Source organism: Aegilops tauschii, chromosome 6 (assembly GCF_002575655.3).
Source record: "Aegilops tauschii subsp. strangulata cultivar AL8/78 chromosome 6, Aet v6.0, whole genome shotgun sequence".
NCBI classification, from domain to species: domain Eukaryota; kingdom Viridiplantae; phylum Streptophyta; class Magnoliopsida; order Poales; family Poaceae; genus Aegilops; species Aegilops tauschii.
In genome coordinates, this window is record NC_053040.3 from 178,998,874 (window position 1) to 179,015,325 (window position 16,452).

Consider the following 16,452-nt stretch of genomic DNA (forward strand, 5'->3'; position numbering starts at 1 on the left):
CAAATAATCGGCGCATGAAAGGGTCCACAAGAACAGCCTAGGAAACCATGCTCGTGCCATTTAGTAAATTCTCATGCCTTTTACAAGGAATGGACAGATATTTGGATGAAATGTGTGGCAATAGTCAACCACAAATGTTTGTTTGTTGTGTTTTCAACTATAGAAAAAATGAAATAAATGCTTAAAAAACATGACGCCTGGCATGGTGCCATTGTATGACCTCACCTTGCCCTGGTAAAAATTTGAGAAGGTTTGTCTTATGTCGTCATGCATGCCCTTCATAAATCGAACCATCACCGAGGAAGTTCGATGCTTTCGAGAGGGAAATCCCCAAGATTGAAGGGGAATCCAAATTTTCTTCGTTCTTTGCCCTGGAGTTTTTTTCTACGACGAACATACACCCTGCAAATCATCGTGTTCAAATTTGGCATTTTTTCGGGCTCATTTACCATATTTAGGGGATCATGTGCATTTTCTAGGCATTTAGCGCATATAAATCCAATCCAGCTACAGGTGCACGGGTGTGATGTGAGGGACGTGGATTGCCGTTCGATCGCGATGCATCCTACGGTGCACACGTGCGATCTGCGTGGCTGGGGTTCCGGCCAATCATAACGCAACACACAATAGGCTCAGCGCACACTGTTTCCGGAAGCGACGGAGATGAACCGTGTGCGATAATGAATGAGCAAAATTGTAAGGGAAGCCAAATTTCTGTTGTCGTTTGCCGTTGAGCTCTTGAATACCACCGCACTGTACGGCTGCCCGGCCCCTCCGTCCCAGAGCTCTCTCCAGGCGCCGTCCATGGCACCGCGGCGCACAGTAAATGGTAAGGAAGCGATGACATCCCGCCGCGCCGCGTTCCTCGCCGCCCACGACCGCACACATGGTAAGGAAGTGATGGCATGTCGCCGCGCCGAGTTCATCGCCGCTGGCGGCCAGACAGTTACATGGGCGGACTTTGAGGCTGCCATGGCCGAATGGGTGGTGGATCTAGAGGCGGCCAAAGCCGCACAGAAGGAGCGGAAAAGGTAGAAAGCAGTCAAGAAAAGAGAGTCCTGCCATCACAAGAAAAAAGAGGCTGCACGCCGTGTTGAGGAGAGCTTGGCGGAAATCGAAGCACGGTGGGCTGCCGCCTACAAGGCCGGGAAGGAGAATGCCGACGTCTGGCCAGCATGCCCCGATGGCAGCATGTGAGAAGTAGTATAAGTTTGTAGTATTAGAGCAAATTACCAGTAGTACTTTAAGTTTGTAGTATTAACATACAATGTCGGTAAGAGCATCCTTTGAGGGCTTTGAGCGTTGATTAGCATGTGTGCCCGTGTGCGTTTTTTTGCATTAATCATTAGAAGATCAAAAAATACACGGTTTCTATGCCGTACCCATCTGCGTTTTTTTGCGTTAATGACCCATAAGTCAGTTACCTGTGTGATGTTTCCTAATAAACCAGGCGTACCAGTGACCAAAAAAATCAAGTACACGTGTACAATTTTTTGGAGACGAGATCTACCAACTTTCTTTTTTCTCACACACGAGTATTTTACGCGCTTCGTCTATGTTGTGTATTTTCCCCACCCAAGTTTCAAGTTTCGCAGTGAAATTTTCATTAGGCGCGCGATTTTAGAATTTATTCCTCCAACCACATCCCCACCCTCAGTATCCCCCTCGCGCCTCCCCCTACCGGCATCTCAAACCGCCGCTACCGCAACCACAGCTTCAACCACATCTACGTTCTGCTCGGATCCAGTCAAGTAACCCACCGATCTCTATCACGTCCCCGGCCTGATTGCTTAAATGGCGCCTGCGAAACATCCTCATGCCTCCAACCCCCCCCCCCCCGCCAGGAGCTGATGGCGGTCCATGGCGCGATGGCCGCTGTGCATGTTGACCCGGAGGAACACCTCGCCTCCGCCGCCGCCGCCGACATGGTGCAGGCTCTGGCCCAGATGAAGTCCCCCAGGACTTAACAGGTAAGATCTGACCAGCTAAATCTTACCAATACCACTTGCAACGGCTATGATTTGTACGGTTGATGTATTAAGCATCTTCGTGCCTTGTTTATTTCAGTACCGCACACTGTGTGATGTTCAAATATTACCGTGTCCAGCTCAATTTCACCAATACCAGCAACAAACTTACAATACATGACTCAGGATATCACTAGAGATGCTACCATTTGCTATTTTTAGTGGATGCTAACCCTGTTGTACTTAACATGCATGTCCATGTACTTACGTAGGGTCATAACGGCCGATGGTTTTGTTTGCCGTCGAGGTGAGCTGCATCCCATTCTTACAGTATTTCACATAATTTGTGCAATTGCAGTTTAACTTCTACCATTTACTGGTTGCCTGTAGGTACACATGTCACTGGTACTGATCCACGCTTCGACCCGGAGGAACAGCTCGCCTCCGCCGTCGCTGACTTTGGGCGGGCTCTGGCCAAGATGAAGTGCCCCAGCAACTACCTCTCAGGACTTACCAAGTATGTACTCACCAGTTCAATCTTACCAATACCAGTTGCAATTAATGGCTATGTTCTGTACGGTCGATGTATTAAGCATGTTCTACTAAACATGCCTAACACGTTTTTGCTACTTTCCCTACCTTTTTATAGACATCTGGGCCATTCTCTGCTCTGGCAGCACCTGCCTTGTGATGTTTAACTATGCCCATTGCATTTTTATCAGTACCGGTTTCAATGTCTATTAAGCCTGTTGCAATTAACAGTTGAATCCATTTTTAAATAGTTGTATTTGAATGGCTACATTCTTACAAAACATGACTTAGGATGCTGTTAAGCCTGTTGCAATTAACGGTTGTATCCATTTTTTAATCTGTCCATGTGCTACCATGCTACTCTCCGCAATGAAGATATACTAGAGTTGCTGCCCATTTGCTATTTTTGGTGGATGCTAACCCTGTTGTACTTAACATGCTTGTCCATGTACTTACGCAGGGTCATAACGGCCGATGCTATTGTTTGCCATCGAGATTAGCTGCATCCCATGTCTTACAGTATTTCACATCATTTGTGCAATTGCAGTTTAACTTCTACCATTTACTGGTTGCCTGTAGATACACATGTCAGTGGCATTGATCCATGCTTCGACCCGGAGGAATATCTCACCTCTGCCGCCGCTGACTTTGGGTGGGCTCTGGCCAAGATGAAGTGCCCCATCAACTATCTCTCAGGCCTTACCAAGTATGTACTCACCAGTTCAATCTTACCAATACCATTTGCAATTAATGGCTATGTTTTGTACGTCGATGTATTAAGCATGTTGTAGTAAACATGCCTAACACGTTTTAGCTATTTTCCCTACCTTTTTATAGACAACTGGGCCATTATCTGCTCTGGCAGCACCTGCCCTGTGATGTTTAACTCTGCCAATTGCATTTTTATCAGTACTGGTTTCAATGGCCATTAAGCCTGTTGCAATTAACAGTTGTATCCATTTTTAAATAGTTGTATTTCAATGGCTACAAACTTAAAAAACATGAATTAGGATGTTGTTAAGCCTGTTGCAATTAACAGTTGTATCCATTTTTAATCAGTCCCTTTGCTACCGTGGTACTCTTTCGAAATGAAGATATCACTACAGATGCTGCCGTTTTATTACCATTTGCTATTTTTGGTGGATGTTAACCCTGTTGTAGGTAACATTGGCTTTCCATGTACTTACACAGGGCTACAATGGGCGATGCTGTTGTTTGCCGTCGAGGTTAGCTGCATCCCATGTCTTATACACCATCTATTCCTAAATATAAGTATTTTTAGAGATTCCAATATAGACTACATAAGGAGCAAAATGAGTGAATCTAGATTCTAATCTAAACTATATCTATAATTCTATATACATCCGTATGTAGTTCATATTGAAATCTAAAAAAAATACTTGACTAGGAACATAGGTAGTTGTATTTTACATCATTTGTGCAATCCCAGTTTAGCTTCTAACATTTACTGGTTGCTTGTAGGTACATATATGAGCGGTACTGATCCACGCTTCGATCCCTTCTGCGTATGGAGCAATGAGATATTCATGAACATGCATCAAGTGAGGAAACTAAGAAAGATTGTTAGGTGAAAGAAACGGGTGATTGGAATTAAGCTCTTTTTGAGGGAAAGATATTCATGAACAAGCATCAAGTGAGGAAACTAAGAAAGATTGTTAGGCGAAAGAAACAGGTGATTGGAATTAAGCTCTTTATTTACTGTTTCTCGAAGACAACAGTGAACTTTAGGATGGTAAGTAATGTGTTGCCTTTTCCCCCCTGCCCACAACAAGTTACTCTATTAGACCTCAGTATCTGATATTTTCCTCCTTTCAGTGGTTTCCAAAGCTATTTACTGATGATTACCTTGCAAACTACATGACCGGAGTGGAGGCAACTAAGGTTAAAGTATATAATTCATGCTACCATGATAATGCTCTAGAAGTCTTCGTGAAGGCGCTGAAGGATGGGCGGGCGATCGTCACAAGGGGTTGGACAAAAGTGGTTCGTGCCTATGGCATGCAGGAAGGCACATTATGGGCATTCCGCTTCTTCAACACCGTCGGTTGTCAAAATGATTTACACTTGTCTCTTCACTTTACCGCCTTTAAATACTTTGGTTCATCATAGTTAATTGCTGCCTAATCCTATAATTACTGAACATATTGTACTGGCAATTTTATTTATGGATTCGTTGTTGAACCATTGTGTTGAGAATTTGAATTGCACGTTTCATATTTCAAAATTTCCAATTCGAATAATAAATTACAGGCAAAAATAAAAAGAGAACAAGCGGTCATGGAACTTTGCAAACGGTTCTGGCAGTAAAAGCGCTTGTGATGGATAGCCCAATGCCACACAGTTTTCTACATCAAATCGTGTGTGATGTAGTTAATGAAAGCAAACAGTTAACCAAGGCAGAGCGTGTGTGATAGTTAGACCTTTCACACACGAGCCTACACATAAAACTGTGTGGGATGTACATACGAACGGAAACGTTTTCCCTGGATTGACAGTGTGGGATGTACATAAGAACATAAACGTATTCCTTGGATTGACTGTGTGTGATATACATACGAACGGAAATGTTTTTCTGGGATTCACCGTGTGGGATGTACATTCCTACGGAAATGTTTTTCTCGGATTACCATGTGGGATGTACATACCTACAGAAATGATTGGGTTTCGATGCCTCGCCCGATCGCACACGGCCCCAGCCTATGTCCCAGGAGGGCCTATCCCCGACGATTTCTGGGTCGTGTGGGAAGGGCCCCCCTATCGCCCACACTCACTTGGCGACGGTTCCAAATGCCGTCGCGGAAAGGGGTTAAAAACTTTTTGTATAGCACCAACGTGCACCAGTGATTCCAAAATGGGCAGAAAATATTTTTATGGAATTTTTGGAGTCAGTTTACTTATCGTACCACATACCTATTCCTTTTCAGGATTCTGGAGTGTTCCGGAAGGTCTCTCTTATGTGATCTCCGGTGTCATAGTTTGAACAATGTCACTTTCAACATTAATAGGTGTACCTGAGATATAATGCTAAATTGTTTATCTATTGACCACCCTCGGATTAGTTCCTTTGGAGTTGTTGATCTTGATAGCTCCGGAACGATAAAATTCTTTAATGATATATGGTCCTTCCATTTAAAGAGAAGTTTTCCTACAAAGAATCTGAAATGAGAGTTGTAAAATAGAACATACTCACCCACTTTGAATTCCTGTTTTTGAATTCTTTTATCATGCCATCTTTAAAAAAAACAACTTGGCATTTTCATATGCTTGGGTTCTCCACTCATCTAACGAGCTAATATCAAATAACCTCTTTTCACCGGCAAGCTTGAAATCATAGTGAAGTTCTTTAATTGCCCAATATGCTTTATATTCTAACTCAAGAGGTAAATGACATGCTTTTCCATAAACCATTTTGTACGGAGACATGCCCATAGGATTCTTAAAAGCAGTTCTATAGGCCAACAATGCATCATCCAGTTTCTTAGACCAATTCTTTCTAGATCTATTAACGGTATTTTAAAAATTAACTTTATTTCTCTATTGCTTAATTTAACTTGACCACTAGACTGAGGATGATAAGGAGATGCAATTCTATGGTTAACATCATATTTAGCAAGAAGTTTACGGGAAGCACCATGAATAAAATGTGAACCACCATCAGTCATTAAATATCTAGGGACTCCAAACCTTGGAAAAATAACTTCTTTCAGCATTTTAATAGAAATGTTATGATCAGAACTACTAGTTGGAATAGCTTCTACCCATATATTAATGTAATCAACAACAACTAAAATATGTGTATACCCATTAGAGGAAGGAAAAGGTCCCATATAATTAAATCCCCAAACATCAAATGGTTCAATAACAAGTGAATAATTCATAGGCATTTCCCGACGTCTACCAATATTACCAATTTTTTTACATTCATCACAAGATAAGACAAACTTACGTGCATCCTTGAAGAGAGTAGGCCAATAAAGACCAGATTGTAATGCCTTATGTGCGGTTCTATATCTAGCATGGTGCTACTTGTGAGCTGTGTTGGGTTTTCCTCGAAGAGGAGAGGATGATGTAGTAAAGTAGAGATAAGTATTTCCCTTAGTTAAGAACCAAGGTTATCAATTTTAGGATCGAAAGTATGTCTAGAGAAGGGGGGGGGGGGGTGATTAGACTACTTGACCAAATAAAAATCTACCCTTTTCCCAATTTTAGTTGTGGGCAGATTTTAGCAATTAGCACAAGTCAAGCAATCAACCAACACATGCAATTCTAAGAGTATAGTAGCGGAAAGTAAAACATTGCATATGAAGGTAAAGGGAAGGGTTTGGAGAAGGCAAACACAACCGAGACACAAAGATTTTTGGCGTGGTTCCGATAGGTGGTGCTATCATACGCCCACATTGATGGAGACTTCAACCGAGGAAGGGTAACAGCTGCTTGAGTCCACGGAGGGCTCCACCCACGAAGGGTCCACGAAGAAGCAACCTTTTCTATCCCACCATGGCCATCCCCCACTAAGGACTTGCCTCACTCGGGTAGATCTTCACGAAGAGGCGATCTTCTTTCCCTTGCAAACTTCTTGGTTCAACTCCACATCACAACGGAGGCTCCCAAGCGACACCTAACCAATCTAGGAGACACCACTCTCCAAAAGGTAGATGGTGTGTAGATGATGAACTCCTTGCTCCTGTGCTTCAAATGATAGTCTCCCCAACACTCAACTCTCTCTCTCTCACACACACAGATTTGGCTATGGTGGAAGAGGGATCTGAGTGGAAGGCAACTTGGGGGAGGCTACAAATCAAGGTTCAGAGGGTTGGAATGGAATTTCTTGATCTCAACACATGAGTAGGTGGTTCTCTCACAGAAAATGGATGGTAAAAGTGTAGGCACGTTCTGATGGCTCTCCTCAATGAGAATAAGGGATGGAGGGTATATATAGCCTCCACACAAAATCCGACCGTTACAAACTTTTGACTCATCTCGGTGGCACCGATTAGGAAACTCGGTGGCACCAATCTGTTCAAAAATATGAACGTTTGGAATCTCGGTGGGACCGACTGGAACAACTCAGTGGGACTGATGTGCTAGGGCTTAGGGCAAACACCATCTCAGCGGCGCCGATTGTATCAACTCGGTGGGACCAAAGTGAAGCAATAAGCAACAGAGAATCTGTCAAGCAAACTCGATGAGACAGATTGCAACATTTTGGTGGGACTGAAATAATTTCAACAAGTCACAAAGAATTTGCAAGGCGGTGGGACCGAGATCCATATCGGTGTGACCGAATCGTTAGGGTTTCTGGCAGTGACTATGTCAAATGAACTCAGTGGCACCGGGAGAAAGAATCGGTGGGGCTGAGTTTGGATTTTAGGTTTGGACATATTCGGATGGAGAAAGTGGCTGATGGTTTTGGAGCAACATCACTAAGCACTTGAGCAAGTAGACCATTAAGCAACACCTCATCCCCTTTTAATAGTATTGGCTTTCCTATGGACTCAATGTGATATTGGATCACTTAAATAGAAATGAAGAGTCTTGAGCTTTTGCCAATCTTTGTCCTTATCATTTTGAGGGGTCCACATCTCTAGTCCATGCCAATCATTGAACATCCTAAAATACTTATCTTGAATGGATATTAGTTCAATGAGCTATATGTTGTTATGAATTACCAAATCCACCTGGGGATTAGTTGCACTTTCATCAATCCAATAGGAGAACCACACAACACTATGTAAGCAGTACCTACACACAAGATAACAAATCCTTGCACCCAACGAAAACAAGGGGTTTTCAATCCCTTGGCGGTTAATTGCAATATTAAATTGTATGGTGATAGATAGATCACACTAAATATAAACTAAAATAAATAAAGAAAAATGGCAGCAAGGTATTTTTGGATTTTAATATATGATAAAATTAGACCCGGGGGCCATAGTTTTCGCTAGAGGCTTCTCTCGAGAAAATAGTATACGGTGGGTAGACAAATTACTATTGGGTAATTGATAGAAAAGGAAATAATCATGACGATATCCAAGGCAATGATCATATATAGGCATCACGTCCGAGTAGACCGACTCCTGCCTGCATCTACTACTATTACACCACACATCGATGGCTATCCAGCATGCATCTAGAGTATTAAGTTCATAAAGAACGGAGTAATGCCTTAAGCAAGATGACATGATGTAGACAAGATAAACTCACGTATGAGTAAAACCCATCTTTTTACCCTTAATAGCAACGATACATATGTGTCATGTCCCCTTCTGTCACGGGATTGAGCACCGTAAGATCGAACCCATTACCAAGCACCTCTTCCCATAAGCAAGATAAATCAATCTAGTTGGCCAAACCAAACCAATAAGTCGGAGAAGAAATACGAAGCTATAGCAATCATGCATAAAAGATTTCAGAGAAAACTCAAATAATATTCATGGATAATCTGATCATAAACTCACAATTCATCAGATCCCAACAAACACATCGCAAAAAGTCATTACATCGGATAGAACTCCAAGAACATCAAGGAGAACATAATGAAGAACATCGCGAGAGAAGAAGCCATCTAGCTACTAACTATGGACCCGTAGGTCTATGGTAAACTACTCACGCATCATCGGAAGGGCAGCAAGGTTGATGTAGAGCCCCTCCGCGATCAATTCCCCCTCCGACGGAGTGCCGACGGAGGCCTCCAAATGGGATCTCATGAGAACAGAAACTTGCGGCGGCGAAAAAAGTATTTTGGGTGGCTCTCTGATGTCAGGGGAATATTTGAGTATTTATAGAGGTGGAATTAGGGTTGGAGGTGCCACGAGGGCCCCACTAGCCTGGGGGCGCGCCCCTAGGGCTTGTCTCTCCCTCGTGGCTCTTCTGGCTTTCTCCCGAACCTTCTAGGGTCTCTTCTTGTCGCGGGATATCGGCGGCCACCTATGGGACCGAGTGGTCCCTTGCTGGTTCGTCGGGGGGACGTCGCATTGCACAAAGAGCAGATCAGCGCACGGTATCACGACAGAGAGCACACGAGCAAATTACCCAGGTTCGGGCCGCCGCGAGGCGTAAGACCCTACTCCTGCTTTGGTGGATTGATGGTGGAATGAGTGTGGTGTTGCGTAGTACACTTGCCCGGGAGGGTTTGCCTCGGGGCCGCAGCGACTACACGCATATGGTGGCTTGGGTTCATCATCCTTCCAACCCCCCTACGAGTGCCATGGGCCTCCTTTTATAGATTAAGGGGTCACCACAGTGGCAAAGTGGTCACTATCCACTGATATGATAGCGAACAGTGCTATCATACCTAACTCTGCGGGCTGACAGGGTGCATTAAATGCCCCGCTTAGTGTCACATCACTGGTTGCCCGACAAGGCCTGCCGGGCTATCTTGCCAGCTCCGTGCCTGTTCCCTTGACACGTCACAGGACGGGTGTCATCTGTGGGTTTCTTTTGTGGGGAAATGGCTGCCACTTAATCACCTTGTGGCTTGACACTGCACTGATTGACGACGTGAATCGTGTTTGAGTGGTTGGCGGGGTGGTTCAGCCCCCCGCGAGCCCCGGCAGGCTCTACAGGGAACCTTGGTTGCTTGCTTCGGGTGGTGGCCTTGCCCCTTGCCGGGCTCGCCTGCCCAGCAAGGGAGGCCCTTCTCTTGTAGATATCTCGCTGCTCTGGCTTGATCTTGGTCCCCCTGAGCCGCATGTTGGTTCTTCAAATCTCTTGGTTCTTCAGTCCCTGACTTAAGCTGGTGCTTCAATCTTGATCTTGTGCCTGTGCATAGTTGGGGAATAGACCCAGGGTTTGTTGCACCTACAGAAGCCCCGAGCCTACCCCGAACGCACTGCTGAGCATCGTCGGGGTAGGGCCTAATAAGTGCACATGCAAGATTGCTGAAGGGGTTGGCCCATTGAGGTTTCCATTGCTGCTTCATTAGTCTTTATTTCGGGACGGTTTCCGATTTCCCCGCGTGTGGTGTAAAGCCAATAGTGGTGGAGCCGCGACAGTGATGGCCCGTCAATGACTATTAACTCACGGTAGAAACGACCAATTTACTCTTCCCACAGCGCGCCCTTATCCTTAGCCACATATGCTGCATGCATCACGCGGGGTAGGTAATGGAGGCGCGTGGTGCGGGAGAGCATCTTGAGGTGGGTCCGCCCGCCTTGAATTGGCAGAGGAGGACGACGGTCGCCCGTTGATGGAGCAGCTGCCCTTCCCTGCCCGGCCTATAAAAGGGAGGGGCGGAGGAGGGCGGGGTCATCCATCTCTGCACTTCTCTTCTTCTTCTTCTCCGCTTCTTCTGGTGATGTCAAAGAGAAGAGCCCGGGGCCATCCCTCGGGCTTCTGCTCGGGGTCTCCCATGGATCTGAGAGGAAGTTCGGGCGGCGCGGCGCTGATGCCAGGACCACCGCGTCGCCCGTAGCCTTATCCTTAGTGGGAGGGGACGCGACCAACACCATGTTGCGGCTCGAAGTGGGCAAGGCGCGGGGTAGTCGACCGCTCCTCATTCTTCTTCTTCTGGCGGCATCGGGGAGGAGCCGTAGGAAGGATTCACTATTAACGGGGGCGAATCTGGCTCCTCCTGGGTGCGGTCGTCTCGTTGATCAGGGAGGCTCCTTGCTTTCTCACGCGTCTTCAAGACATGCGGTAACTTCCAATGCCAGGGCTCCTGGGGACGACCATGCTCTTTGTGGAAGGGCTTAGTGAGCATGTTGTCCGGCGTGGTGGTCGTGCCGAGGTCTTCGGGTGGTAGTGATGCGGACGGCAGCGCCAACGAACGACGTGCCAAGAACGAGGACGACCATTCCGAGGAGTCGTGTTTGCCGGTGACTCCGTGCCTCCCATCTGGTCCTCCGGCAGCGTCACCATCCATGCCTGCCCTCCGGTTTCTTCCTCCTTGCTGGGGAGTGGCGCCGTCCTAATCCTGGGGAGGCGCCGAATCCCAGCGGTGCTCACCTCCGGCTTCTTCGACCTCTTCCTGCAGGGGATGGACAGGGGCAAAGGCGTAACGGGGCACTGATACGTCTCCAACGTATCTATAATTTTTGATTGTTCCATGCTGTTTATTTATCAATCTTGGATGTTTAATAATCATTTTATATCATTTTTTGGTACTAACCTATTGACATAGTGCCAAGTGCCAGTTGCTGTTTTTCCATGTTTTTTACATCGCAGGAAATCAATATCAAACGGAGTCAAAATGCCACGAAACTCCATGATGATTTTTATGGGCCAGAAGGAAGGCATTGGGCCCTGGTTGCACCTGGGGGGTGCCCCGAGGGGGGCACAACCCACCAGGGCACGCCAGGAGGCTCTATCTCTTTTCACAAGTACAAATGGCCATCAAAGATTAGCAAAGCTATACCAAAAATAGGTTCACGTAAGAAATTGCCTATTAGTTTGCGTAGGAATGCCCGTTTTAGTTTACGGAAGAGTGCACGTAGAATAACAAAAGGGGTTATTCATGTGAAAGCCAGTTTCAACAATACCGAAATCATAACATTAACATTTCTATATTCGAATTTGAGATATATATACCGGACCTGAGTAGTAAGTGTTGACTCATGCGAGTCACTCCTTCGCTTTGACTTCTTGGCTGGCTTGATGCTCAGTTTGGCCAATGGGATGACCCCCTTTTCTCTACTTTGTTTAGCTTTGCGAATGAGAAAGGTTCTTTTAGGCGACTTCAAACCCCATATTCATACCACTTTCCCACCTATGTATTATTTTTAAAAAGAAAACTGTAGGAATCTCTCCGAGGGTAGTAGGTCGGGGGAGCACCTTCCCTTTGCCTTATGGGACCCTCGATCATACTCTTTTCTGATAGCCAGAAAGGAATAACCTAACTTACCACTGAGTAGGCGCCCTTTTTCTTTTCCTTCTAAACTAGCTGCTCTCGCTCTACCAGTTCATACTGAACTTTCATTTTCATTTATTTCATTTATAGGCGGGCTTGATTTTTTTATTTGCATTATCCGTTGGATCCAAATCCATATCATAATCAAGTAGATAATGCGATGACTGCCTATCTCTTTCGAGAAGGAGCCTTTTTCCGATACTTACTATTGGGGTAGGAAAAAATAGCTGGAATCTTTCCATTCGTATATGTTATGAGCTCCTGCTTTAGGTTCTGGCCTACGAATTCCTTCCTTGGTCCCTTCCTTCGCTAGAAAAATTCCTAAACCTACCATCGAGAAAGCTGGAAATCCTACCGGTGATGCGGTAACATTTTGAACTGAACCATTTCGATGATACATCATTTTAGGAATTTCCTTTCACAAATGCTCTATTAATAAAGTATTCCGTTCCCATTGCTAAGGGGCTTTGAACACCTCGGGTGCGCGGTTACTCTCAGATGGTTCACGGCAATTCCAGGTAGTTTCTACTAATAGCTCATTTTCCTGTATCGATAAGAGAAATGGCATCATGTCTTCTTCCGTAGCCTGAACTATCCAACTGGACTCCAGCTATGCGGATTGCTTTCTTCATTTCAGTTGGGTAATTCGACCATCCACCTTCCATACAACTTGAGTTGGTTTTGATCGATTGCTTGGTGTCACGCTACTTACTACTACGGTTAGCGAAATTCGTTTATGACACCGATTCATTTCTAGTTAATCCATTTTGTAAGGTCGTTCAGAAGAAAAGGCCTACTACTCTACTAGTAAAGTAAGCTGGTCAAGTCAAAAGAAGGTTCCTAACTATCTAGTAAATGAGTGCACGAATAAAGGGAATGGCATGTTCACAAACTGGTACTTTTCTCCCGGTAGGTATGTTTTACAATAGGCATATGCCATGAAGCAAGAAAAGGAAACATGTAGATAATGTTCTAACGTGCCGCTATTTACGACGAGTGGATCATCCCTATACTTAACTCACCCCTGTGCTATAAAAGAGAGTAGGTGGAAACATTAACGTATCTTTTCGCTCCCTTCCTTTCCTTGACGTATATGAGCGTAGCGATAGCGGTCTCTTTTGATAGAAGCCCACATGCCCACTCTTCTATCCCACCTATCCACATGGGGTATCAGTGGCCTCGTGATCTCCATGAACAGAGATCATTACACAAAACAACTATATGAAAAACTTGCTTGCTTCTTCGAATCTCGAAATAACAGAACATATAGAAAGTGTTTCTGTGATTTTTCCATTCTCTTCGGGGAACCTATAGAAAGATTATCAGACGACTTTCATTCCCTTCAGGGGGTGTTCCTTCAGAGCAGTCCATATCATCAGATGAACTCCCTGATTCATCAGTTGATGAATGATCAGATGAACTCCCTGCTTCATCAGTTGATGAATCATCAGATGAACTCCCTGATTCATCAGTTAGCTCATCATAATCCATGTCGAGATCCGATTCATCAGTTGATGAATCATCAGATGAACTCCCTGATTCATCAGTTGATGAATCATCAGATGAACTCCCTGATTCATCAGTTGATGAATCATCAGATGAACTCCCTGATTCATCAGTTGATGAATCATCAGATGAACTCCCTGATTCATCAGTTGATGAATCATCACTCTCCACTTTTTCATGATTTAGAGAAGGGGGCTGCCCCTGCCAGAACTCCTCTGCTCCCGGGGGGGAGAATGTTTAAATCAAAAGGAAGAACAAGGGCGAGTAAATGATGGAGACTAAAAAAACAATTTAAGGTGGCATTGTCCATGGAGAAACCACCCCAAAGCCAAGTCACTATGGTAGCTCCTACTACTGGCATGGCGCTAGCTAAGCTTGTAATTACTGTTGCTCCCCAAAAGCTCATCTGACCCCAAGGTGGTACTTATCCTATAAAAGCTGTCACAATCATTAATAGGAATATGACAACTCTGCCGAGTATTCCATTCATTTTCATCATAATACTATGCTTCCTTGCCCGTGTGGAACATGTGTGAGCATTATGTTTTTCCAACAAGTGATCCGACTGGAAGAAGTGTTATATGAGGACTTCGAGATCAAATAGAGAATATGGCTCTCCATTCCTCGCGAGCCAATTATTTCTCCGAAATCAGAGATCAGAGTGATTTTCCTCCTTTTTCCCAAATAGTCGACGGTCTTACACCATTGGGATACTTTGGATAAACTGGAGTACATATATGAGAGACCGGTACTAAAACCTTTTCTCGAGATATCTTCCAGATTCTTAGGGTCCTTGCTCTGGATCTCGCCCCCCCCCCCCGGCGCGAAAGCAGTTGGTTCCATAGTTTGAGAATTCTACTAATTCCAAGTATTCCATTATTATTATTAAATAAGAGAATATAAAAAGTAAACAGGAGAAGACATAACCAGAAAAATTGTGAGAAATAAGTTAATTTATCAAGTTGAGGCATTTCGATTTGGATTTCAAATAAGAAAGAAAAATAGACTCCGAACCGTACTTTTTCTATTTTATATCTATACAAAAAGAGACTTACTTTCCAAAATGGAATCTTTGCCATTTCTGATGTGAATGAGGGGGGTTGTCTGCCCGGGTAGGGGTGACCGGAACCCTCCCAAGTCATTGCTCAAGAAAGCACCAGAGTCACACGAGAAAGAGTTTGGACTATGACGAAGAGGAGCAAGCCTTTGTTGGGGAGTGATCGGGGAAGAGTCGAGTACAAGAGGAAGGTGGAAGGAAGAAAGTGCCAGAAGCGCCAGGTGCGAAGATAGACCATCAAAGAACTCCACAACAGAGCAAAAAAGAGAAAGGCAAGGCTTGCAAAGAACAAAGGCTCAACCATTAGATCCAACACAAAGCCCTCAAGATATTTAGAGGCTTGGACTACTCTCTCTAGTAAAAGAAAGGAAGCACAATGGGTGTTGCTCTATTTCTTATTAGTGAGGTATTCTTCTTCATTTCAGTATTATGGGCATTCTTCCATTCTAGTCTGGCACCAATAGTCAAACTAGGAGCTCAACAGCCACCTGTTACTACGAACTTGTTTTCATCTGGCAGATAAGCTTTTGAGAAGAGACCACTTTGATAACGAGCTTTCGGGTTGCCGTATTGATACCGCCCTTCGGGGGAACAGGAGAATAGCATGCATGGGAGAAGGATTTAGGGAAAGGTACCCACCTTTTAACGGGAGAAAGGCAGCTTATGTGAAAACTTCCCTTGTGGTTTAAACTTCAAATAGATCAGGTGCCTATGTTGTTGATACCCCGAAAGATACTAACGCTATGCTCCAATGCGGGATGAGGGCCAACGATTGTGATGAGTGGGGACCTTAGAGCTGAAAACCTACATACAGTGACCCTTATGGGCAGCGCCCTGAGCTGGCTATGTACGAGACATCAAACCATCTCCCGGGTCCAAAGTTTCCATTTCCAGGCCTGATAGTCTTCAACTGAAAAAAGTAGGGCAGAGAACTAGTAAGAACTGTGCCTGCCATTCAATTCGTGATGTGGATGATCTGCTGACAAAATCGATTAGGTGAAATGGCTCTGCAAAGTTTGTTTGTTCATAAAGGCTGCATGCAGCCATGCAATTCGTACTGCATGGCGATATTACCCTACCACTCTATAAATGGTATATAGATATCTTCACTTCATCACAAAGAAATTGAGTACCAGCATGCATTGCTATAGATACTGCAACCGCAAACAGGCTTTCTGCAATTGCTATCGAAACGGAGCAACTGAAAAATGAGATTAAAGGGCACCGTAGAGTGCTAAACAACCAGTTGAGAAGTGTTAGAACAATGGATCCTGCAAAGAAAGAAGCATGCATTCGCGCTACCAGAGAGCGCATAGAGGGTTTGGAGGAGAGGCAAGAAGCGCTGCGGGTGGAGCAGCAAGTGCTCTTTATTCGTCTAGCATCTCGTTAGAATAGAAGAGTCCGTAGACTCTTTTTAGTTTTCTAAGGTTGGTTTAAATTCAATAAGTATCTGGAGACATTTGTTTTCATGTCAGGTGTTCTTTGTCTTAGTTTGATTCCGATCTACTCCCATGCTAAGTGTC

At 44.7% G+C, this 16,452-nt stretch overlaps 1 pseudogene; it reads right to left on the reverse strand.

The window, feature by feature from the left end:
• Positions 1 to 13,674: 13,674 nt before the first annotated feature.
• On the reverse strand, positions 13,675 to 14,843 carry LOC120967464 (putative ATP synthase protein YMF19; annotated as a pseudogene).
• Between the last annotated feature and the right edge of the window lie 1,609 nt (positions 14,844 to 16,452).